General features: G+C 36.5%; 1 long non-coding RNA gene across 1 annotated transcript; it reads right to left on the reverse strand.

Annotated features, from left to right (window-relative positions):
* Positions 1–10,724: 10,724 nt before the first annotated feature.
* On the reverse strand, positions 10,725–23,470 carry LOC127564248 (uncharacterized). The gene is made up of 4 exons (XR_007954217.1): positions 23,361–23,470; positions 21,328–21,428; positions 16,089–16,194; positions 10,725–15,399 (listed from the first exon to the last, which is right to left on the reverse strand). It is a non-coding gene; the product is annotated as an uncharacterized LOC127564248 (long non-coding RNA).
* Positions 23,471–25,629: the final 2,159 nt, after the last annotated feature.

Raw genomic sequence — 25,629 nt, forward strand, 5'->3', positions numbered from 1 at the left:
CTTTTGGTTTGCTTATTATATCATTAATATTTAATAATGTATATTATAATATATTAATATATCATATATGATATAAATAAATATACAATATATTATATTAATGTCCCAACACCTCTCAGGTCCATTTGGCTATTTGAGCTAATTATAGTGCTCAGAAAATGGAGGCAAAACCCAACTCTCTCAACAACTCCTTTCTCCATAATTTTTGATTGTATTCATCTTAGAGAGGGATGAATGATGCTATTACTAAAAAATCTTGACAAGCTAAATCATCAGGTTAACTCTAAAAATAGAAAACTTAATAGGAATAAAGAACTGGTCTTAAAATTAGGAAAAACTAAGTTCAAAGTCCACTTCTGACACATCCTGGTTGTAAGACACAGAACAAGTCACTTAAAATTATTCTCTGAGATTATGAATTTCAGAGAAAATGGCTGCCTTCTTTGGTAGAAAGAGTTGCTCTTTTGCTCATTGATAGTTCCCTATTCCAATGAAATCTCCTTTTTCCATCAATATTTCCAATTGAAATGAGTTACACTCATAATGAGTAATAGTTTTTAAAAATTTGAAGTCATAAAATAATTTAATAATACTTAGTAATATTTTTAAAAATTCATATCATCAGTAAAATCAGCAGTAAGTTCAGTTAATAAGTACTTTGAGATTGGTAATAAGTTCTTTGAAACTAAGAAGTGATATATTTGCTTTTTTAAACCTAATGTAATCATTGGTCTACTGCTCTTCAAAGGGGATTGATTGGATATGATTCAGGTGGAATTCAGCTCTTTAGGGGAAAAAATGATCAATTAGTATTTGCATGTCCAACCTATAGAATGTAATCTCTTTGAGGACAGGAAGTATTTCACTGTTGTCTTTGCATGCTTTGTCCTAAACACAAAGCCTTGCACATAGTAGACACTTAATAAATTTTTATTGGTTGATTGATTGCTGCTGACTTTGAGAAGAACTTAAACCTGCAAAAAGGCTCAATTTTCACATCTGTCAGGGTCCTGCAACTGCTGACTGCTAAGAGTCCTGCTACCTTTGACACAAGCATACTCAAGACAATTATAAAGTTCTCAGTAAGTATTGCCAAAGATACACATGTTACTGAATTTGTGACCAAGAATCATCATCCTCTAAAACTCTGGTACATTTAACATCCAAAAATGTAAGTCTTCAGCAACACAATTTAATATAAATTTCTGAATCTGTAATTTCTTTAATTCCATATTTTCTTTTCACCTATCTTTTTGTAACACTTGTCCAAAACTGAAAGGAATATTGAAGTCTTATCACTATGATGTTAGTGTCTACATCTTTTTGTATCTATTTTTCTTTTATGAATGTGGATCCTAAGTCATTTGGAATGTATGAGTTTATTATTGATATCAGTTTATTAGCTATGGTGCCTTTCAGCATAATATGGTTTCTGGCTTAATTTTTTTAATTTTTGTTTTTGTTTTGTCGAGTAGCAAGATTTTTTTTTGAATTCATTTAATGCATAATAATCCCTCTCCCCATCTCTTGAGTTTTGTTTTGTCGTATGTCTGTTTTTTAAACATGATTCCTGTGAGCAACAGGTTATGGGGTTTTATTTTCTTATTGAATCTGAATGTCACTATTTTTCATTTTGTTAGACTTTTTAATCCACTTGCAATTAAAATTATGAGAGCTTAATTTATATTTTCCTCCATTTATTTCTATTTTTTAAAGTTATATTTTTCTTTCTTCTTGAAATATGGTACTATATTTCTTTAATTACTTTAGCTTATTCTTTTTTTATTAAAGCTTTTTGTTTTTCAAAATGTATGTATAGATAATTCTGCAATATTAACTCTTGCAAAATCTTGTGTTACAATCCCCTCCCTTTTTTTCACCTCCCAGATGGCAAATAGTCCAATATATGTTAAACATGGTAGAAATATATGTTAAATCCAACATATACATACATATTTATACAATTATCTTGCTTTTTTAGATTTTTTAGATTAGATTTTTCTACTCAAACCAGAAAAGAAAATGATGAAGAAAATAAAATGCAAGCAAAGAACAACAAAAAGAGTGAGAATGCTATGTTGTGAAATCACTCAGTTCCCACAATCCTCTCTCAGGGTGTAGCTCTTTTCATCACAAGACCATTGGAACTGGTCTGAATCATCTCATTGTTGAAGAGTAGCTTATTTTTTTAAAAGGTGTTTCTCTTCCCAGTGGCTCTCTTCCCCTAAACCCTGACTTCTCCTCCTATTTGTTACCCCCTTTTCTTTCCTGTTTTAATCTGGGTATTTAATTCTTTCTCTCTGCTTTTTCCCTCTCAGTGAAAATTCTTCCATTTCTTTCCTCTTCAATTAGTTCTGTATTAGTTTTTAAGTTTTCATTTTTGTGTCCCTTTCCAGAGAGACTTTCTCTTATTCTCTTCATTATATACATTTCTATTTTTATCTTCTCTAGACCCTCATTCTCTCATTTATGGCCCCTATAATTGTCTAGTTACTCTTTGCTATATTCCTTATATAATTAAAATTTTCAAGATTTCCAAGATATCTAGATTCTTCCAAGATATCTGGGTTCTCTCCTCCAGACAGTTTCTGCTACTATTTTGCAGAGCTTGCCTGAAGATTTCCCTTTTCCATTATGTCTCATTCCTAGAATGATGGCCATTCCTGTAGATGACAGAAAGTATGTTGCTCTTGAGAGGACTCCTCTTCATCACTATATTCCTGATTATGAAGCTCACCACTGTTCTAAACCCTTCTCTTTTCCTCATTTGCCTCAAAATCTCCCCCTTCACTGCACTCCCTCTCACTCTCCCAAATGGCAGTTGCTTCTAATAGTTCCCACTTCCCCTCTCTTGCAGAAGGACAAATAGTCTTTTCAAGCACCAAAATCCCTACAAGGCCCTCATCTCCTTTCATGGAACATCTCTCTTTACCCATAAGAGTTTACAGGCATCATCTTCCCCTCACTGTTAGTTTTCTCTTTGACCCATGCTTATCACAAGCTCTACTTATCACTCCCTGTCCCCCATGTAATCTCTTATTTTATAATGCAGAGAAACAATGATTCACTTATAAGTAGGGTACCAGGTTCTGTCCATAAGGCCTTATACCACTCCACAATCTCTTTATTTACATTTAGAAAGAAGTCCCTTACTTGTCTCTCTTCTGTCACTTTGTTGCTGTTCTTGACTACTATGTTCAGTTTACCCCTTCTGTATTTTTTTTTGACTGAGGTGTTTGAGAAATAAAGAATCTCTTCAGGTCTGTTTTTCTTTTCAGTGAATATTTTGAATGCTTCTTTATTATTAAACATTCATCTTTTTTCATTTATAGTTAAAACTCAGATTTGACTACCATACCCTGGGATACATGCTGAACTTAATTCCTTTTTAGAATTTATTCCACTTCCTCCAGAATAGTCTTGTGTTATCTGAACTTCCTTTCCTTTGTTTCTGAAGGTCTTTTTCCTGACTATTTGACCAACTTCTTGTTTCTGAATTCTGAATGTTAAATATAACCACTATTTCTCTAGGAGTTTGCAGTCTTTTTTAAAAAAATTAATGCAGATGATCTATAAATACTTTCAGTAGATATTTCAAATATCTTTTGGATTCTGGTCCCCTAGGTCATAGAGGCAGTTGAGTTGTCTTATTTTTGGTACATCATTTCTGTTTTAGAGAGGTCATGGAGATTAGAAAAAATGTCTATTCTCTCTTATTGTTCACATAATCCAAAAGTCCCCCAAACTCCTTATTTTAGTGATGAAAATTGAAGCCTAGGGAAATATAAGTAAGTAATAAAGCTTTGGATTTGAATCCAGTTTCCTGACTCCATTCCCCAATTTTTTTCTCATTATGTTACATGGCTTTTTTCTTCTTAGAACTTCCAAATGAATAATGACCCAATAAGCCACAAAATGTTGGTTTATACTTTGTGGTCTCTTACAACTTACTTACAAACTGCTTTGGCCTCTGACAACAGATATACTTTGGATCATCAGTACTATGATCAGTTCCATGAAGCATCTAGATAGCTGGCCTTTGAGTCAGGAGTAAATTCAAATCCTGCTTTAGATACTCATTAGCTATATCATGCTAAATAAGTCATTTTCTCAATCTCAGTTTCCTTACTATAAATGAGGAAAATAAGAATAATACCCACTCTCAGGATTGTGATATAGATGAAATGGGATGATATACACACATACAGTCACACACATATACCGTGTTTCCCCGATAATAAGACACTGTCTTATTATTTTTTTGGACAGAAAAACACCAGAGGGCTTATTTTCAGGGGAGGGTTTATTTTAATGAACATTTACAGCAATTTTAATAAACAGGTAAATGTGAACAAAAAAAGTACCTTTATTCAATAATGATCATGTCATCTTCTTCAACAACATCGTCATAAGTGTCCATACCCTGAATTCCATCCTGGATGTCTTGCGCCTCTATTTCCTTTAGAAGAAGTGGACCCAATCTGTCATGTCCAGCAATATAGCTCTCTTTAAATGAACATGTCTTGTCCAGGTAACCTGCTCGTAGTGCCTTGGCGACACAGCTGTCAGTAATTTTATCCCATGACTTCTTCACCCAAGTCACGACTTCTTGCAGACAGGGCTTCACAAAGTTTCCACGCTGGTTTCTTTCCATTCTATTTTCAATGTAGTCATTGACTTCCATGCGCAAATGGTCCTTGAATGGCTTGTTTATTGCAATATCAAGGGTGTGGAGATAGGCAGTCATTCCTGCAGGAATCATTACTTGATTGATTCTTCTCTCTGCAAGGAAGTTCTTCATTTCTTTAGCGCGGTGAGTGCTGGCTGCGTTCTTCTTTTATCCTCCATCATGCCCCCTGAGTTCTTCTTTTATCCTCCATCGTGCCCCTTTTATCCTCCATCATGCCCCCTCACTCCCGCTTACATACCGGGTTTTTATGTTGGCCTGCCTCAGCTCTCCTCCGCGGCACTGCTCTCAATGGCTCCAGCAAGCAAATCACTGGGGAAGAACAGGATGACGCACTCACTGCTGCAGCTCTGATTGGATGCAGCTCGGAGCTCGGCGTGCGTTTCACTGGGGGGGAGGGAGGGAGACGATGCATACAGAGGGTACCATAATGTAACGTGTAGCGCAGGGGATCACCTTCACTACAGTAGCAATCTCAATAGGGCTTATTTTCGGGGGAGGGCTTATTTTAGAGGAATCTTACACAGTAAGGGGAGGGCTTATTTTCAGGATAGGTCTTATTATCGGGGAAACACGGTATGTATGTGTATGTATATATATATATAGTATTTTGCCAACTTTAAAATACTGCATGCATACTAGCTATTGTTATTAATAATTCCAGTAAATATAATTCAATAAGCATTTTAAAACTATGTTTAAGCTAGTTGTGGTGCTATGGTAAATGCAGGGGATATAAAATATCAAAGAATTTATATTCTACTGGAGGAAGAGAGCTTTTAACATATACACAGATAAGTAGATACAAAGTAATTTAAGGGAAGTGAGGATATTGTTATCAGATCAGGATTTATTAAGAGGATTAGGGGATCAGGAATGGTATTGGGTAGAAGGTGATATTTGAGGTGAGCATTGAGGGAAATCTGGTATTGTGCTGTGTTGGGTACATAAAAAAGGGAGAAGCACATTTTCCTACGCAGTCTAATGGAGAAGACATTTATCCTGGAGGTGATAGAGAACCACCAAAGCTTCTTCAGATCAGAGTGACAGTCATACTAATGGGTTAGTAATATTAATTTGATAGCTTGGTAGAGAGTAAATTAGACTGAAACAAGGAGACCAATTAGAAGGCTGTTCCTCTGACTTGAAATCTCAAATCAAGAGCTTCCTCCTTTGTCCTGAAAGTGCCAACAGCCAGCAGTGTCCCTGCTCCACTGCCTCTGCACTCACCAGGTGCTGGTTCCTTCTCACCCAGGGCCATGGCTCAGTAGCACAGCTCAATCTGACATTCTCAGTCAACTGAGATTCCCTCAGTCTTCCAGGACTCAGACCCCAATTTTATCTAGTCAAGTAGGTGCACATTTCTGTGCTTATTGCTGAGGCTCCAACTTCACCCAGACAACCTGAGGGATCCCCACTTGGTGTTTGTGGGGAGCTAGCCTAAAGGTGTTGGCACTTCACATGGATTAATCCCTGGCCCTGATCTTCTCAGTTTGTGCCAGGAGGACCCTGTTCTGCCCCAAGTCTTTTTGATTTTTCACCACCCTATGTTTGCCCGGAGGCGTAAATTTGTTCTATTTGTGGGGAAAATCTAGACAGCTTGAAATTTACCAATCTACTCAGCCATCTTCCCAGAATCTTCCCCTCTTACCTTGTTTCTCAACTCTTTTTAACTTGGCCATCTCCAAATCATTCCACGTGTACTCCTTTTGTTTTTTTTCCTTCTTGGCTTTTCAACCTAAACTCACACTTCTATCCTTGGGATCCTGGACTTTGTCAGTGAGTTTTCATTTTATCCTATTTATTCTTGGGTCACCAAATCACTTCTTAGCCATCTCTAAGGCACGTTGCACCCTCGTATTCTTTGTTAGTCCCTTCAGCTCTTAATCCCCTATATATTTGTTGATTTCTTCCTTTCTTAAGTTCCTTGAGTAGTGAAATATATTCATATTTTTGTTGCTGTTCAGTTGTTTCAGTAATGTCCAACTTTTTGTAATTCTATTTAAGCTTTTCTTGGAGCAGTTTACTATTTCCTTCTCCAGCTCATTTTGTCGACAAAGTTGCTGAGGCAAATAGGGTTAATTGATTAGTCCAGGGTCACACAGTTAGTAAATGTCTGAGTCCAGATTTGAACTTAGGAAGGTGAGTCTTCCTGACTCCAGGAGTGGCACTCTATTTATTGTATCACCTAGTAGCCTTTCCTAGCACATAGTGCTTAATAAAAGCTTTTTTATTCATTTATTTATTATAAATGGGAATTGAATTTATTGGTCTAGCCTGATAAAATTACCAGGGCAAAGAGTGATGAGGAAAGCTGTCCTCCAAATTAGTAATATCTGGAATTGTGGCTCTCAAAACACCTCTCTCTAATTGTGACTGAAAGTAAGGGACAGTATCTCCTTAAAGAGGAATTTAAATTAGAAGAAAAAGAATTATGACTAAATAACAAATGCATGCAATTGTATTAGATGGCATAGTATGTAGAGTGCTGGACTAGAATTAGGAAGACTGGGTTAAAATCTGACCACAAATACTGTTTGATCCTGGATATGCCACTTAACTTCTGCTTGTCTCAGTTTCCTCATCTGTAACATGGAGATAATCATCTTCCAGGTGATCTGTGAGATTAAAGTTAGGTAATATATGTAAAAGCCTTTGGAAACCTTAAAGTTCTACCTAAATGCATATTGTTGTTATTGTTGTTATCTTGGTCAGAGAAACAGAACCAGCTCTCTCCAATAGAAAGAAACATTAGCTACCACTGACACCTCCATTTTTATCAGTGACACTGGATAAATTGCTTATATCCTAGGGGGAGGCAAGGAGCAATGCGCTTTTGGACTGCCTTAGAAATGAAGGGATCTCATTACCCTGACATTCGCTGAAGACATAGTTCAGGAGAAAGAGCAGACTCTGAAAAGCAGTGGGATGACACAGTGTTCTAAAATGGCTCCAGGACAAAGGCACGCTTGAAAAACTGAACACCAGAACAAAAAGATCAAATCTGAAACATAATTGGCAGATAGACATGAATCTCCTTCACTAACAGGTTTCAGTAAATGCTACCGAATTACTTGAAGTATGTTCCTATTGATTTTCTAAAGGGGTCCTTTAACTGGAATCACAGAGCCACAGGGATGATCAGTATCACTGGGTGAGAAAAGAAATTTATTATGACCCCTTTACATTTATATTTAGAAAAGGCTCTTCTCCCCATCACTCTAATTTTCACCAGCTAATTTTCTCTTGTGACAATATTTTCAAAAAATTGGGGATTGGTCATGAAACATGACAAACCAAGAGACAAGAGGGCAACAGAGTGTTTCATGAATTGACTTCAAAGTTGAGAAAACATGATTTCAAATTTTGCCTCTGACTCATTTCAGCTTTCAGTGATTCTAGGCAACCCTCTTAAGTCATAGAGCAAGTATGGTTTTGTATTGGTAGAGGTGTGCTTGTGCTGATAAATAAAAAAGAAATTAGGTGATTAAATTTTAAAGTATATATTTATTAAATTTATCTAAAATGATTATGAACCCATTATATTTTAACATATTTTATAAAAAATAACTATTTTTCCAAAACAAAAAATTGTATGAAAAATGGTATTCATTAACATACTTTTACCAATCTCGAATACATATCTGGCTAAATAAGACATTCTTTGTTCCAATGCAAATTATGTATTATAATATTATCTTAAGTCATAGGAATAGAGAATTGACTTGTAATAGGGTTTTCATAGTCAGTGTGTGTCAGAGACAACATTTTGAACCACTGGCTTCAAGGCTGACTCTCTATTACAGGATACTACCACAAATCACAATACACAGTATTTCGCAAACCTAAGAATGTGATAAAAAAACAAATAAGTAAGCCACACACTGAATTGTGGTAGAATGGAGATATAATAATCTACCAAAAATCTTAGAAAATAAATCAGATATTCTATTATTTGACAAATTGAAAAATTTGGTAGAACTTATAAAACTGTTCTACTTAGAAACATTGCCAACACCTATACAGATAAATATACACACACACATATACATCTATACACACATACATATATATATATGTATACATGTATATATATATGTGTGTGTGTGTGTGTGTGTGTTGTATACCTATCTATCTATCTATCTATCTATCTATCTATCTATCTAAATTATGTTGACTAGGCAGGTCAGAGAAGCTAAAACAAATGTAAAAAAGGAAGAATATAAAATAAATTCAATTAACATCTCAGCTCCTGGAGGGTTAGATTTTTTATGAAACTACAGTTCTGTATTGCTTTGGTAACCATTCAGCAGACACTATTGCTGCCCATAGAACCTCAGATAGAGGCACAGTAGCTGGTCATTAGGAAAGCAGATTAAATTTGAAAGTTTGTCTTGAATACATTTTTTGAGAGCCAGTAGTTAAACATTTACTAGCATACTACTGCCTATAGTTGTATTGATGGTGGCTAAGTCACCTAAAGATGTACACAATCCTAACCACTCTGATTTGGTGAATGTCTGAAGATCATGTGAGTCACCACACTCAGCCCTGATCAGATAATTTTATATATGAAGACAAGGGATAAGAAGCTATGTACAATTGTGTCCTTGTTAACTATCTCAGCTATGTAAGAGCAATGATTTGTTTGTTAATGAGTCAGAGATTTACAAGTGTCTTATATCATCCTGGCATTTACCCTGAGCTAACACTGAAATAAAAGGGTGCTAATATCAGAGCCATTCTTAAGAACTTATGTCTAGGTTTTTCCAAAAGTGGGTCACTGGATTCTCAACTACCATGAAGGAATTCTATATACAATATGAGGATTAGATAAGAGACAGATCTTTATTTCACCTACCTGAGAAAATTTAAGATATACAAAGCTTCTAAGTATTCAATACAGAGAAATATAAAACATTACATAAAGCACTCAGTGCAGTGGACTTCTCCAGAAAGTAAAGGCACCATAGGTACTGCTGAACAAAAAGTCCCCATTAATCTGGAACCTGTAACACATATTTGTGGAATGGAGAATTGGCAAGGTCCAGGTCTCCTGTCCTTTCCCCTCCTTCAATTTTCACCTTCCCCCACTCCAACATTAGTCTTTCAGCTGCAATGTGATCCTGTTCCTTCTCCAAGAAACATAATGTTGAAGAAATCTTCCTCTCAGGAATCTAGTGCCTGAATAAGAGAACCCTGGAATGCTTTATCTCTTAGAAATGAACTTTTAGTTTATTCTTAGAAACTCTAGACTGATCTATGCTCAGCCAAGGAAACAAAAAAAAAAAAAAAATAGATGGTGACAAGAATCTAGGGATCCAGAGACAACTCTCTCAAATTCCCCATGTGCTTTTTTTGATGTTGCCATTTTAAAAAAAATTTCTGGTGGGTGGGATGAGGGTGTTGGCTCTCCTTCCTTTGTCTTCCTTCATGTCAGATAAAATAATACAAATTTGCAATGGAGCTAGCCAGCAAGGCTTTTATATGACTTCCTTTGATCTCCTGTTATCCTGTGATCTGAAAGGTTTTCAAAGAACTTTTCATGATATATATGGAGTTTGATAACAAACCCTACACATGGTATTTTCTTATAGATGACACAAACCCATCTAGAATTGCCACAATAATAAACTGAGGGTCAGATTTCACACAATTAGAAAATGCTAGAATGAGAACTAGAATACAGGTCTTCTGCCTCTTAGGCCATTTTTCTTTCCAGTGTACTGTAGTAAAGGATGTGGAACTTAGAGTCAATAGTTGCTGTGGTTGTTGAATTGTACCCAATTCCTCGTGACTCTTTGCACCATACTGATCATGGAATTTTCATGACAAAGATACCAGAATTGTTTGCCAATTTTTTCTCCAGTTCATTTTGCAGATAAGGAAACTGAGGCAAACAGGATTAAATAGCTCACACAGCTAAATAAGTGTCTGTAAACTGAGGCATGAATTCTACTGGACGGGGTTTGAAACTCAGGTCTTCCTGATTCCAAGTCCAGCTCTTTAACATTTTCACTTATGTGCATGGGTCAATAGACATAGCTTCAAATCTCAATTTTGACCTCAGGCAACTCATTTGGACTTATGTGCATAATGAGGAAGTTGAAGTAGATGGCTTCCTAGATGACTTCTACCCCTCCATCTATTCTTCTGAGAGATATCTCTGACTAAGGAAAATGCTAGATATTGTCAACTCTTGCCTCTATATACTAGTGGGAGAAAACATCACAGTTATTGTAAAACATGCCTGTCTTTGATCCCTAGTTGCTGATGCTCACCAGAAGTAATCTTGTATTTATTTCCTATTTACTTATCTGTATACATGTTGTTTTAATCAATAGAATGTAAGTTCTTTGAGGGGAGGTTTTTAAAAAAAATTATCTATAATTCCTGGCTCACAGTAGTTAACAAATGTTTGTGAAATGAATGAATGAAAAGCTAAAGAGCACAGAATCCAGAAAATCATTTATAGTTCACTTTTCAGCTGAAACACACATCAACATATGATGCATTCCAAATTTCACTTCTTAATTAAGTTTTGTGGAGATCAATATTAAAATGAGTTATCCTTTCCCCAAGGGCATATGGACTAAAGATAAAAAGTAGCTCCAGATAGACTAAATGAAACCAAGTAAAAAATGTGCCCTTATCAATACATAAAGCAGATAATCCCTTTATGGATAATTGAAAATGAGTTAAGTAAGGCTCAACAGATGCCACTCACCTACAAAAGAGAAACAGTTTCCTGACTCAGCCAACAAATATTTCCTTCCATCACCTCTATTTCATCCCCTCCAAAACTCAACTATTTTTATTTTATGAATATTTTAAACTTGCTTTTTTGTTTTGCTCTGGCAAAATGTAAGTTTCTTACGAGCAGGAAATGTTTCATTTTTGTCAAAATATCTTCATGCCAGGCCCAATGCCAGTGCATGGGAACATTTAATAAATGAATTTTGAATTGGATTGGAATGTCTTGACCCTAACAGAACAGATGAGGCAAAAGTTTATCCAAGAAAGAACAGCAATACAAGGGCAGCTAGGTGGCACAGTGGATAGAGCACCAGCCCTGAAGTCAGGAGGATACGAGTTCAAATCTAAACTCAGACACTTAATACTTCCTAGCTGTGTTACTCTGGGCAAGTCACCTAACCCCAATTGCCTTGGGGGAAAAGAACAGCAATATACATCATTTTTGAGAAATATTAGAAAAGTTACTCTTGACTATGGTTTTGTTTATAAAGATATCAAACTTTTTCTCCTGGCACATGAGCATAATTCTCTCTTCATAGTTTCTCTGAAAGTGTTTCTCTAGAATATATTCCTTTGATATTAACTCTCGAAAAAAAAAGAGGAAAAGAAGAAAAAGAGAAAATATTCCCTTCATCCCTTTCCACCCTGAAGTTTTGCATGATTGGCATGAAGAGCAGTAAGTAGGTTAGGTCTGAAGTGAATTGGCAAAGTGGTATGGGAACCATTCACTGCCCTGGCTCTTCTCAGAGCTGTCTCTGCCAGGGCTATCAATATCTTGCTTATTCAAGACTTGGAAGCAGCCCAGGTTTTAGAAGTCAAATTAGAGATGAGCTGAAGGCCTTAGCTTCCGCCTCAGAGACTAGGGGAACATAAGGCTCATAGCCACGTGTAGAGATGTGTCCTGGGAAGGATCTGGTATTGAAAACACCTGCATCTCTGAATTTCCATGGGGGATTTAAAAATTCATTGCAATTCCCTAAATCATCTGCCTCCCTTCCTACTATCAACATTCATAGTACTCAAGAGTCCCCCCCCTCTCCCTCCTCTTCCAGGGGCTATCCATGAACAAAAGTTGGATATTTTTTTTTTGTTTTGGCAATTTGTTTTGGGGACTATCTTCCTCCTCCACTGCCCTTTTTGTCTACATTTGTCTCTCCCTGTTCTTCCCTCTTCAGTGCTCTTCCCCCATCTCCTTCAAGTGCACAGTTTTGTTAGGCTTTTTTCATTCTTTAAAGCCTATGCAACTTCGGCCAAGTTTTTTTTTTTTTTTTTTTTTTAATCTCTTTGATCCTTGATTTGCCTACCTATAAAATAAGTTTAATAATATGTTACCTGCCTCATAGAGTTGTTGCAAGGATCAAGTGGGGTCATGTTTGGGAAAGTGTTTCATGAGCCTCCAATAATACACTCCAACTCTTGGCTCTAGCCATTAGCTGATTGACCTTAACATTTAATTGATTGAGGATCTGAGATCTAGAGAGTTCTGTTACTAACCTAAAGTCATACAGATAGTAGATGGTAGAGCTGGAATTCAAACAGGGTCATCTGACTTCCCATTTTGTCCTACTACCACTTTTTCTTTCTCCAGTGTTACATGGATTAAGCACAGGAAGACATCTCTGTTCCAGGCTACCTCCTATCCCCTTCCTTTTCTACTGTTAGTGTCATGTCTTTCATTCACTATTACATTTGAGGTCCTATCACTTAGCTTTCTCCATGGAAGAGGAGGCAGCCTTCCAACTTCTTTAAGGGGTATCATGAAAAATTCTTCCTGAATTGAGAGTAAGGAAATTTGGATTCTGATATAAAATTAATATATGTTGTTGTTTTTTTTGTTGTTGTTGTTGTTGTTCTGACATTTTCATCATTACCCCCATTTAGGATTTTCTTGGTAAATATACTGGACTATTTTGTCATTTCCTTATAGTTTAGGAAACTGAGGCAAACATAGTTAAGTAGCTTGCCCAGAGTCACACAGCTAATAAGTATGAAGGCAGATTTCAAGTTAGAAAGACTCATCTTTCTATTTCCCCTTCCTGCCAATTCTGTTCTCTCAATTATAGACTTCAATATTCTTCACTGGCCCTTCTAGGTTCTTGTTCTTACCTGAGGAAGATGATCAAAATAGTCTTCCAGGTGTTTCTTGTCAATTCCCTTCACAACCATCAAAAAGATAAGAGGAATATCAGGTGAAAAAATGTAGCTGTATATGATGGGAGTCATAGTTACTGGAGGGAGGAAGAGAAGCCTCAAAGAGATTCAGGGTACATCCAAAAAAAGGGAAAAGGACCTATTTGTATAAAAATGGCAACTCTTTTTATGGTAGCTAAGAATGAAAAATTAAGGGGATGTCCATCAAACAGGGAATAGCTAAATAAGCTGTAGTATTTGATTGCAATGGGAATTGTGCTATAAGCAATGACAAGCAGCATGATTTCAGAAAAACCTGAAAAGACTTACATGAACTGATGCAGAATGAAGTGAACAGATTGACTGATGAAGAATTTGGAATGATTTAGCTGTTCTCAGCTACATACTAATGTAAGCTAATACAATTCAAGACAATCCCAAAGGACTAATGATGAAGCATACTATCTGCCTCCAGAGAAAGAATTGATATTGGATATGTACCGAAGCATGCTGTTTTGCATTTCTTTTTTTTTATTTGAATCTGCTTGTACAAAATGACAAATATGGAACCATTTTACACAATTGCACATACATAACATTTATCTGATTGTTCACTGGCTCAGAGAAGGGGAAGGAAAGAAAAAGAAAGAGGAATAGAATTTGGAACTCAAAACTTTAAGTAAAAATGTTTAAAAATTGGGGGAAAAAGAGACAAAGCATAATTATTTTCCATTCTGTGAAGATCTTGCCAACTGGGCTTTCCAGGGTAGGCATTTTGTGGTAATAGCCCAATGAAAACATGCTATTGACATTCTCTAAGGATGAAAGAATTTGTTAATGGTGAGAAGCACATGCAAGCAAGCTATTCTGGCCAGCTTATATCCTTCCTATGAGTTATTAAATTTTATTTTGTCTTTTATCAAATCTTGTCCTATCTCTTATTCTTACTTACCTAGAAAAAAAATCTCATCTTGGCATGTAGCCCTAAGTGGAGCAATAAATAGAGCACCCAGCCTGGAGTTAGTAAGACTCATTTTCCTGAGTTAAAAAAGTTCCTGAGACTCTTATTAGCTGTGTAACCCCAGGCAAATAGTTTTGCCCTGTTTGCCCCATTGTTATTGTTCACTCTTGTCCAATTCTTTGTGATACCATTTGGGGTTTTCTTGGCAAAGCACTTCAAGTGCTTTGCCATTTTCTTTTCCAGTTAATTTTACAGATGAGGCAAGTAGGGTTATGTGACTTGCCCAGGATCATATAGCTAGAACATGTCTGAGGCCAGATTTGAGATCATGAAGATTAATTTTTCTGATTCCAAGTTGAGCACTCCACCCACTGCATCACTTAGCTATCCCTTTATTTGACCTGATTTCCTAAAATATAAAATGGGGGATAATAAGGACACCTATCTTAAAGGGTTGTCGTGAAGATCAAATGAGATAATATTTCTAAAGTTCAGCACAATGTCTGGTAGATAGTAGGCATTACGTAAATGTTTATTCTCTTCTCTTCCCCTTATAATTGAACATGGGTAGGGGGGAAATTGAAATAGTTTCTGCGAGTCTTCATTTTCTCAAAGAAATAAGTAGGTAAATCAACCAAAGCTGCTTTAAGGATGAGGGTGGATATGGGGGTGAAGTTGGGAGTGAAAGAAGGAATTCTTGGAACACTGCCATCTCAGGATGATGAGAAGGGAGCTGAGGAGCAGCACCCAGCAGAAATATTGTAATGAGCAGTAATGAGGTCTCAGCTGGGGTTATGTACTTTGAAATTGTAGTGGGTGAAATCATCTCAGTCTTGTGACTTTTCTCCAGTGATGCTCAATGGCCCTGGAGCAGGAGTGGAGAAATGGGATGATGGTTAGTTATATAAAGGTGAAGATTCACAGGTGGGAAGTGGAAGGGCAGGGAATGAGAGTTTCTATAGCAGTAATAGAGGTAATGTGGGATTGTGAAGGGAGGTTGGGTTTGAGTCAGAGATTATGGATTCAAATTCTAGTTGTGTCACCATTTAGTTATCTTTTGGGGGGCAAGTCATTTAACCTCTCTGGGCTTCCTCATTTTAAACAGTAAGAGCCCTGGAATATAGGACAGTTCTAAATCTATGACCTCAGGCCTCCAGTCACTGCCTAGAAGTTGAAGGTGTTACATTTCACTCTTCTTCTAGAAAATCCTAGAAGATTTTCTTCTTCTTATGGGAATTTGGGGATAGTTAGTCTCTGTCATTGTCTCATAGTCTCAATGATTGTATTCTTTCAATTTAGATGCCTTTTGTACTACAGGCCTTTTAATCTGAGATTAATAGATTATTTTTTATAAATGAATATTTGTTTCAATGGTATACCAAGAAAAAAACATTGCAAATTATTTTCCCCCAACACATCAGAGGCAAAATTTCCTTCCCCCTCTTTATATCACCTCAGTTTCTGGGAGAGGAGGAGGATTAGTTTCACAATTTAATTCAGGTCCTTTATATTATGGCCCCATGAAGTTCTAAGTCCAACACCCATGATACCAACACGCAAGCTCCTCGGGCTTCCTTGCTCCCTTGGCAGCAACATCCATCCAGGAATCCTGCCTCCAATGTCATGATTGGCTCAGGCTTCTGGGTAGATTGAATGCATTCTAGGTAAAAGACAAATAAAAGAGATTGAAACCCAATCCAATTTCTGAGGGTCACAGGAATTAAAGGGAGAGGGGCAAGGTGGCTCCTCCCCCACATCCAGCTCAGTAGATGGTACTTAATGCTTTGGGTGAATAAAATCTTCACTCCCATTTGGACTCTTGGAGAAACAGGAAAAGAGACTGTTCTAGTTTAGTTGTTTTTAGTGACTTGGCCTCTTTCAGCTACCCAATTAATGGAAAGAGGCTGCTCCCACACATGTGCAAGGGGGACACAGGATGTCTCGTCTTGGAAAGTAGGGCTCTGCTGTCTCCCGCATGGATGCTTCCCACTCAGGTGATCTGGGCATATGCAAAACCTAGTTACAGTTTAAAATATGAAAATAGTAGATCATGAGTCCAGAGTTAGGAGTGAAGCTAAAGAAGTCACAGAGAGGTCAAGAAGCATTTATTAAACACCTTCTATATGCCAGGTCTTGTGCTAAGTGATACCAGGCAAAGGAAAAATCATGTTCCTTGCCCTTGAGGATGTTATATTGTAATGGAAGCAGTTACATGTGAGCAACTAGGTACATAAATGGTATATACAGTGCAAAGTAGGAGACTCAGATGGAATACCACTGAATAGTGAGGGAATCATAAAAGATCTTGCAGAAGGTAGGAACTGAGTAGGAGAGGAGCTAGGGGATGAAGGTGAAGCTGGAAAACATTCAAAGTACAAGGGACAGGAATAGGTCATGGAACTAGTGAAGATAAGGATGAAGAAAATGCTTAGACTGAAGAGAATAAAGGAAGTAGAAGGATGGGAAATAATTTTGGCAAGAGAGTAACATTTTAGCATTCAAGACTTTGATGAAATCACTTAGACTTGGTAGGTCTTAGTTTTCTCACCTGAAAAATAAGATGTTCTCTACCATCCCTTTTTGGTTCTATTTTTATGACCTATGATCATGCTACTGCTATATGGGAGGGATTTTCAAAGAAAGCTGGTCACTGTTGTAAAGGCCTCTAAAATAGGCTATGATGGCCTTATTAATGTAAAGGTAAAGTTATACTCCCATGTATTTATGCAAGATGATAGCTCTGGTCCCTTTCTCTCTCATGCTCCAGGGTCAGTTCATTACATCTTCTCTTAAGGGTTTCTGAGTACTTTCAGGAACTCAATGGTTGTCTCTTTCCTAATGCTATGACTGGTCCTCAATGGCTGTGTTCTTCCCCCATTGTTAGGCAGCAAGGTAGGGAACAGATAAAGAGATATTCCTGGAGTCAGGAAGACCAGATATTAAATCTCTGATTTTAAATACTTCCTATCTGGGTGACCTTGGGAAAATCAATTAACTTCTATCTGGCTCAGTTTCCTCAACTTTAAAATAGGGACAATGAATGTAATATTCTCTTCTCTAAAATATAATGTGCTCTGGGAGCAGATTTCTTGCAAGGCTTCTGGAGGCAGCCTTAGTTTCAATTTAAAGTAATAATCACCTCAAATGCAGCCAGGAGTTAAAGTTCAAATCCTTTATTGTCTCTTCCAAAATCTTATCTCCTTCACTTGGGGCTAGGCTAGCTTTCTGGAGGCCTTCCGGATCTTGGTTTCAGTGTTTTCCACAGGACAGCCTGTCACCACTTCTCTGTCTTCCTTTGTTCTGCCCAACTGCCGTCTCTGGCTTGTGAATCTCCTCCACTGAATCCTGGCTTGTGAATCTCCCAGAGTCCATCCTGGTTGAGGCTCCTAGCTTATATATGCTCTCTTAAAGGTGTGAATCTTGTGGAACTCTACTAAGTACTAAGTACATCTAGAGAACTGTTAAGCACCCTGCTAAACAACCATTGTCCCTATCAATTCCACTGACTTAGCACCTTGTAAGAATTCTAACAAATAATAGCACTTAGCTTCTATTATTTTTATAAGAAAAAGTAGGCTCAAAACTTAGTTTTACTCCTAATGGCCTTGGTCCTTGTTCTTTAGGGTATTGATGCTGGGCTAGAAATAATACCCAGCCTGGAAGGTGACTCTTGGGGTTCCTGTGGAACACTCTCCTAGGGTTAGAGACTCCACTTCTGAATCTAGAATGGAAAAGTCAAGTATCCAGGCCCTAAGCCACATGACCTCAGAGGAGAAGTTTCTTGGTGCTTTCCCCTTATACCAGAATTTATTACTGGCCCCTGAGAAAGGAACAGTAATCAAGCTCCTCCCCAAGTGAGAAATGCCCAAAGTTGGTTTTGAAGAAATCATCAGTTCTGATATTTCAGCCAATGCAAAGAAGCTTCTCCCACCTGGTTAGCCAACTGGAACCAGTTACAGAATGTTCATTGATGATGCACAGTCTTTTCCAATACACATTTTTAATATGTCATCGTGGTTTGCCTGGAGCAATTCCCCAGCACACTCGGCATGGATAGATGTCATTTGAGTAATCTGATGGGATTTATGCATATTACAAACCCCCATCACATTTTAGAATGGAAGAATGGACATGATTATATTTGAGTATGAATTGTACATGTAGAATTTTCTTAATTCTATATAGTACTAAGGAAGTCATTTAAAAGAAAATCGAACTTCCCCTCCTCCCCCCGGGTTTTGACTATTGTCCAACAGATTCCACCAGATTTCCTGAAGCTGGTGAAAACTAAAACTAAGGGGAAAATGTAAAGAGGGTCAAAAATCACTTTCCCCTATTTTAACCTTAATACCTTAACTAGATGAGAATATGTCTCAATAGATCAATCAGTTTTAGGCTTTAGGCTAAGTGTAAACCATCCTTTGTACAAGAATCACATTCAGATTGGTCAAGGACACTTATCTATTCCCCAGAAGTTATCTGTAAAATATGAATTAAATAGAAATGGATTCATTCAAAACATTGGAGCCAATTGAGCATTCTACTAAAATCTTTGAGAAAGAACTTCTTTGGGGAAAGGGGTGTGGTAACTATTGGTTTTAATTCTAGGGTTTGTCTGTAGTCCCTTCTGTATCCTTCTCCCTCTTCCCTTTTGCTAAGGGTTCTAAAAGGTCCAAAGGATTTTGGACTTCTCCATTTTCTTATCAGTTTCTTAGCCACATTCCTGGAATAACTGATGATAATCAAAATTGGGAACCAAGGACAGAATGGATATAGATTTGTGACTTCACAAAAGAATCCAAAATACTAAGGAGAATTTCTTTCAGTAATCAAAAACCATGAGCTGTCCCTTTGCCACATGCTATCTAGAAGCTCATTTTCTTAGACTCTATGGAGTTTTAGAACAGTATGTCACAGATTTCTGGGGGAATAGTTATTTATTGTCACCTGTATTTCCTTAGTAAATGAATATTTCTTTCCAAAAGGTACTAAAAGTTGGCTACTGCATAATATTGCCATCTCCAGTCATCCTGATCTATATCTGGCCACTGGACCCAAATGGCTCTGAAGGGGAAAGTGAGGCAGATAACTTTGCACAACCCTCCCTCAATTTAAATTAAATTCACTTGAATGTCATGGCATCACCTCCCTGATGTCATGATCCTTTTGGAGAACAAAGGGCAAACAACAACAAAAATAACAGCAAAGGCTAATTAACAAAATAATTCTTGATAGATCATATTAGGAGGAACACATTGGTGGGAGCTTAATGGCATTAGAGAATCACCCCCAAACTTCTCAGAAATATCCCTAGAACTTTGAGGGAAAGATTTAGCCAAGTTCAAAGACTTGAACTTTGAAGCAGGTTGGTATTATGGCAGTTAGAGAGCTGATTCTGGAATCAGGGAGACCTCAGTTCTTTCTTTGGAGGCAGATACTATTTTTCATGATTCCTTTGGGATGGTCTTAGAACATTGTATGTTACTGAGAAGAGCCAAGCCATTCACAATTGCTACTGTTGTGTACAATGTTCTTCTGGTTCTGCTCACTTCACTTTGTGTCAGTTCATATAAGTCTTTCCAGGTTTTTCTGAAATAATTTTGCTTGCCAAGAAATTAGAGTTTTATATTACAAATAATGTATTTTATTATAAATAACTCTTTTTTTGGAGGGTACAAATCTTTTATTTTATAGAAGAAAATCTGAATGAAAAAAATTCTCTTTATCAATGCAAATTACCTCTTGCTTTGCTATTTTATTTCACAAATAATCTATTCTCTTCTTGGGTAGTTCTAATTATTGTTCTATCTCAAGTTAAAATCTACTTCCTTGTAACTTTTATTCACTGCTCCTAACAGGACCATCTTAAGTCATTTGTATCTATATATTTTGTCAATGGACCCAGATGGCTCTGAAAGAGAAAGTGAGGCTGGTGACTCTGCACAGCTCTCTCATTGAAATCCAATTTATGCATGTCATGGTATCACCTTGTTATCATGGTCTTCCTCTAGAACGAAGAACAAATAATGACAACTTTATTCCTAGTTTTATTCTTTGTAGTAATATAGAATCTTTATTTTCATTTTTCCAGCCCTTTCAATATCAATCAATTGGTAACTATTTCTTAAGTATGTTTCAGGCATTGTGGTGCCAAGTATTGAGGACAAAACTAAGAGTCTGTTCACTCAAGAAGATTACTGTGGAGGTACATGTTCACATATAAGTAAATACATGATGTCCCTGTCTTTCTCTGTCTCTCTGCCTCTCTCAGTCTTTCTCCATATGTGTCTCTCTCTGTTTTTCTTTCTATGTATGTCTCTCTGTCTTTATCTCTGTCTCTGCCTCTGTCTCTCTTTCTTTCTTGTCTGAGGTCAACCATTGTCCCTTATGAATCATTCTTTAGCTGACTCCTTATCATTTTTATTGTTATTTTTCTGAGCTAATAATCCAAGTTTTTGTTCAGTTTTCTTCTCATTAATACAATTGCAACCTCTTTCTCATTAGCTTAGAGCCCCCATTCCAGTTTATTAAATATTGTTTATTTAATAAACTAGGAAAAAAACCCTCTTTCCCCATGGGTAATTAGTCATCTTTTTTCCCCAATAAAAACCCCTAATTTTCTAAGATTAAATATTAAAGTTATAATATATAGTTTATTAATAATGCAAATCATAAAGACATAAATATTTATTATATTGTAGCTAAGTAATTATAGCTAGAATCACGTCAAACTACCTCTTTGCTATAGGCCCAGCCTTGCTTCTCAACATCATTTAAATTAATATTGTCTTACCTGGTCTCTTGAACTCTAGCAGCCTCCACACTTACTGTATCTTCTGTACAGTTCTTCTAAGCATTGAATCTCTGTCAAGATCCTGTCCTCTTGTGGGAGAACTTGAAACCAAAAGGGAAGTGATTACAATTTTTCAAATTCCTAAAACTTAAAGTAGACTTGTACTGTCTGATGATCTGGTTTGAATGTCTTATTCATACTTCAGGGGATTCAAGGATGGAGGAAGAAAATGCCTAACTGGATTTTTTTTTAATGTGTAATTCCCTTGTGCAACTGTTAGAGGAAGCTTGTGAGTAACCTTCACTGAGAGTGCCCTTGCTTCATTTTAGAAGCATTGCACATTTTAAGTTTTCTCTTTTCTAGATAAAAGTTATAGGTTGGAGGGCAAGAAATACCATTAAGGGAAAAAAAATTGAAAAAGTAGTTCTAGGCAAAGTATTGGATTCAGAATTTGAGGGTCTTGGGTTTAAATTAAACTGTGACACTACATATGAGGCCCTGAACAAATCATTAACCTCTCTAGACCTCAGTTTCCTCAACTATAAAACTGAGAAGGATTGAGCTAGAGGTTCTTTAAGTTTCTTTGTTGTTCTAGATCTATATGCTTATAATTCTATAAAAGAACACATAGGTTTGTCGATTAAAGGCTGAAAGGTAAATAAGAGGTCTTGATTAATAAATATTTATGAAGTGCCTACTATGTGCCAGGATGTGGCCACTGCGCATGCTATAACTTCTTGGAGCCATAGGTGAGAACTGGATGAAAGGTGAACTCTGTCAAAGATAAATGAGCAGTCCAATCCATGAGCAGTCTTAGCAGATGAGCTCTAGTAGGGAAAAGGCTCAAATATTTGGGTGAGGTAGGGCAATGTTTACTTCAAACCTGTGTGAAGACTTTCCCTAGAGAATGGGCAGATAAGAATAATTTGTTCCAAAGACCATGAAGGTGGTTGAAATAGGCACTGTGGAATGCTTAGAGTTTGGTCAGACATCAAAAATACTAACGTTATCCTCGGCCATCACCAGTCATCCTGACTTTGGTCTTGCCATTGCACTTCAGTGACTCAGGAAGAGAGAGCGAGATTGATGATTTTGTGCTAGTCTGTCCCACCAAAATCTAATCTGTGCACAAGTCACACCTTATAATGTCACTGATCCTCTGAAATAAAAGATGAACAACAATAACTACGTACCAGGCATTTGCTAAGTGCTAAGGATACTGAAATAGACAAAGGATAGTTCCTGCCCCAAGGGGACTTAGAGCATAATGGGGAAGATATCATACAAATAAATATATACAGAGGGAGGTATATATAGGATAAATAGGAAGTAATCAATAAAAGGCAGGTACTAGAATTAAGAGAAAGTTTGGGCAAGGCTTCTAGGAAAAAAAAGTGGGATTCCAGTTGGATCTTATAGAAAGAAAGCCAGGGAAATAGGAGCTGGAGCAAAGGAGTGAAAGCACTACAGAGACACATAACTAATAGTAAAAATAATAATAATAATAATAATAATTAGCATTTTCATTGTCCTTTAAGATTTGCCAAGCATTTTATATTCTCACAACAATTCTGTAAGGCAGACATTGTTATCACTCTCATTTTACAAATGTGAAACTAAGGTTGAGAAGTTAAGTTATATGACTAAGAACACACAGTTAGGAATCATCTGAGCCAGGATTTGAACCAAAACTCTCCAGCAATTCCAAGTGCTCTAAAGGAAGTCTCGTGCTCCTAAGAGAAAAGGAACATTAAATCATTTAAAATATAACACATGGTTTGTCTTGAAACTTGATTTATGAAAATATCTATGCTAAATAACTGCCATTTTTATGGGAGAGCCCAAGATTCAGCTACCTCCAAAGCTACACACACACATTTTCAAATGACTAGCCTTGTTATCCCACTTATCTTTCTTTGTCCCAAACTGGGATTTATTGATCTGATCAGGAGAATTCAAAATCACAGAGCAAAGACAAGGTTTTTGTGTTTTCTGGTAATGAGATTATATCATGAATGGAGCTCTTCTCTTACCTTTCTTGGACCTCTGCATTTTGTCTCTTTCCTGGCAGATGCTAAAGGGAGATGAAATCAGAACTCCAAGTGTCTGGCCAGTCAGGAAATGTCCGTTTTAACTTAGAGATGGGAACAGAGAAGCCTGAACTGATTGAATTTACCCATCTCAGAGTCCTTTCTACAGCTTCCAGAATTAGCATATCCTGTTGTCTGTTCTCATTTCTGTGTTTTCTCAAAGGACAACATGTGGTGGAAAGACATTTTAATAGATGAATTTGGCCAAAGAAACAGTCTGAGAACATTACAGAGAAAAACTCCTCTCCTTCCCTTGTCCCCTTTGCTTAATTTTTGGGAAACTGTTCCACAGCAGATGGAAATTAAATGCCAAATTGATTGGATGGCACCAACAAACATCAGTGCTGCTTTAAAAATTGTGTAGGTGTGTTTTTAATATGAAAAATATTTTGAATTGAGGAATCCTAAACTCTAAAATAAAATGAACTCTGAGCTCAATAATTAAACACAAATTGCATTATCCTTTTAAACTAAAAAAGGGACCAAATAAGATTCAGAGCAAAACAAAACTTAGTAACCAGTTTGTACCCAGAATATAATCTATATATTTGCTCAAACTACTTGCAGTATAGAGAAGTGTATAGGGAACTGACTTCATTATGAGTCAGTTATATACTTATAACTGACACATGCCACCTTTGTGATGGGGTGGATGGGCCAATCAACCTAGGCAGGATGATGATGATGATCTGGGAAAAGTTTATTACCTAGGAGTTCCTACCAGTGATAACATCACAGATATGGCTCAAAAAATATCAGATCAAAACTAGTTATCATATTATTCAAAGCTATATAATGACATAGCACCAAATTTAGTCGGAAAGGTCTTGGTTTGGGTTCCAGACCTTGCTAATTAATCAAACTTCTACAAACTTCAATTTCCTATCTAATAAAATAAGAATAATAGGACTTTCCTTGCATATTTTCTAAGGTTGTTGTAAGGAAAACACTATAAATGATGGCATATATAGGGTATTCCAAAAGTCTTAGTGTAGTTTTAGATTACTGAAACTGATAGAATATTATTATAATATATGAAACATTGAGCAGAATGATTTCAGAAAAAACCTAGTAACATATATATATGAACTGAGCAGAACCAGGAGAACATTGTACATAGACACAGCAATATTATAAGGATAATCAACTGTGAATGACTTAGCTACTCTGATCAAGACAAAGACCCAAAACAATTCCAAAGGACTCATGATGAAAATGATATTCTTCTCTAAAGAGAAAACTGATGAAATTTGAATACAGATTGAAACCTACTTTATTTACTTTCTTTTTCTTTTCTTTGTGCTTTCTTTTATAACATGGCTAACATGGAAATATATTTTGCAGGACTTAACATGTATAACTATATGAGATTGTCTCCTCAAGGTGGGGGGGGTAGAAGTAGGAGGGAAGAAGAGAGAGACATTGAAACTTAAATTTTTTAAATATTATTTTTATGTGTAATTGAAAAAAAAAGAGAAAAAATGAGTTGATTTCAAAGAATAAAATTTTGGCAACTTTTAAGTCATTCCTAATAAGTCTACATCAGGATAAAGATCAAGATTAAGACCAAAAGCTAGAAGATACCAAAATACTTATTCAGTCTAATATTGTCATCTTAAAGATGAGAAAACTGAAACCCAGGAAAATTAAGCTATCTAAGGTCACAGAAATAGCATCAGAGATGGGACTTGAATCTAAATACTCTGACCAGTGTGATTTTCCATTGTTTATACTTCTTAATTTTTCTCTTATGTGGTCATATAAGCAGCATCATGTGGTAGATAAAGAGCTTACCCCTAGTTTAAAAAAAAAAAAAAAACAACTTGTGTTCAAGTCCTTTCTTTGACTTGTACTCATTTGTGTGACCCTTGGCAAGTTACTTACCATATCAGTGTCCTAAACGTTTCTCCAAGGATATAAGATAGTGTGTGCCATATAGGGAAGGGATTCCTTATGTAATGAAATCATAAATTTGGTCTCATCTCCCAGCTTCCCAAAGTTCAAAGTTTGTAGTTAACTCTAGTTGTATTTTCTCTACCTTGTATTATTTTGTAAAAGTCTTTCCATATTTCTTTGTATTCTTTATTCTATCTCAGGCTTAATTGCATTATAAAATGTACTTCATACTGTTAAATTGTGAATATGATTTTGTTCCTACTTAGAATAATGATATGCTACTCTTGAGATTCTCAATGAATATTTTGCTGATCTA

This window comes from Antechinus flavipes, chromosome 1 (assembly GCF_016432865.1).
Source record: "Antechinus flavipes isolate AdamAnt ecotype Samford, QLD, Australia chromosome 1, AdamAnt_v2, whole genome shotgun sequence".
Classification (NCBI taxonomy): Eukaryota; Metazoa; Chordata; class Mammalia; order Dasyuromorphia; family Dasyuridae; genus Antechinus; species Antechinus flavipes.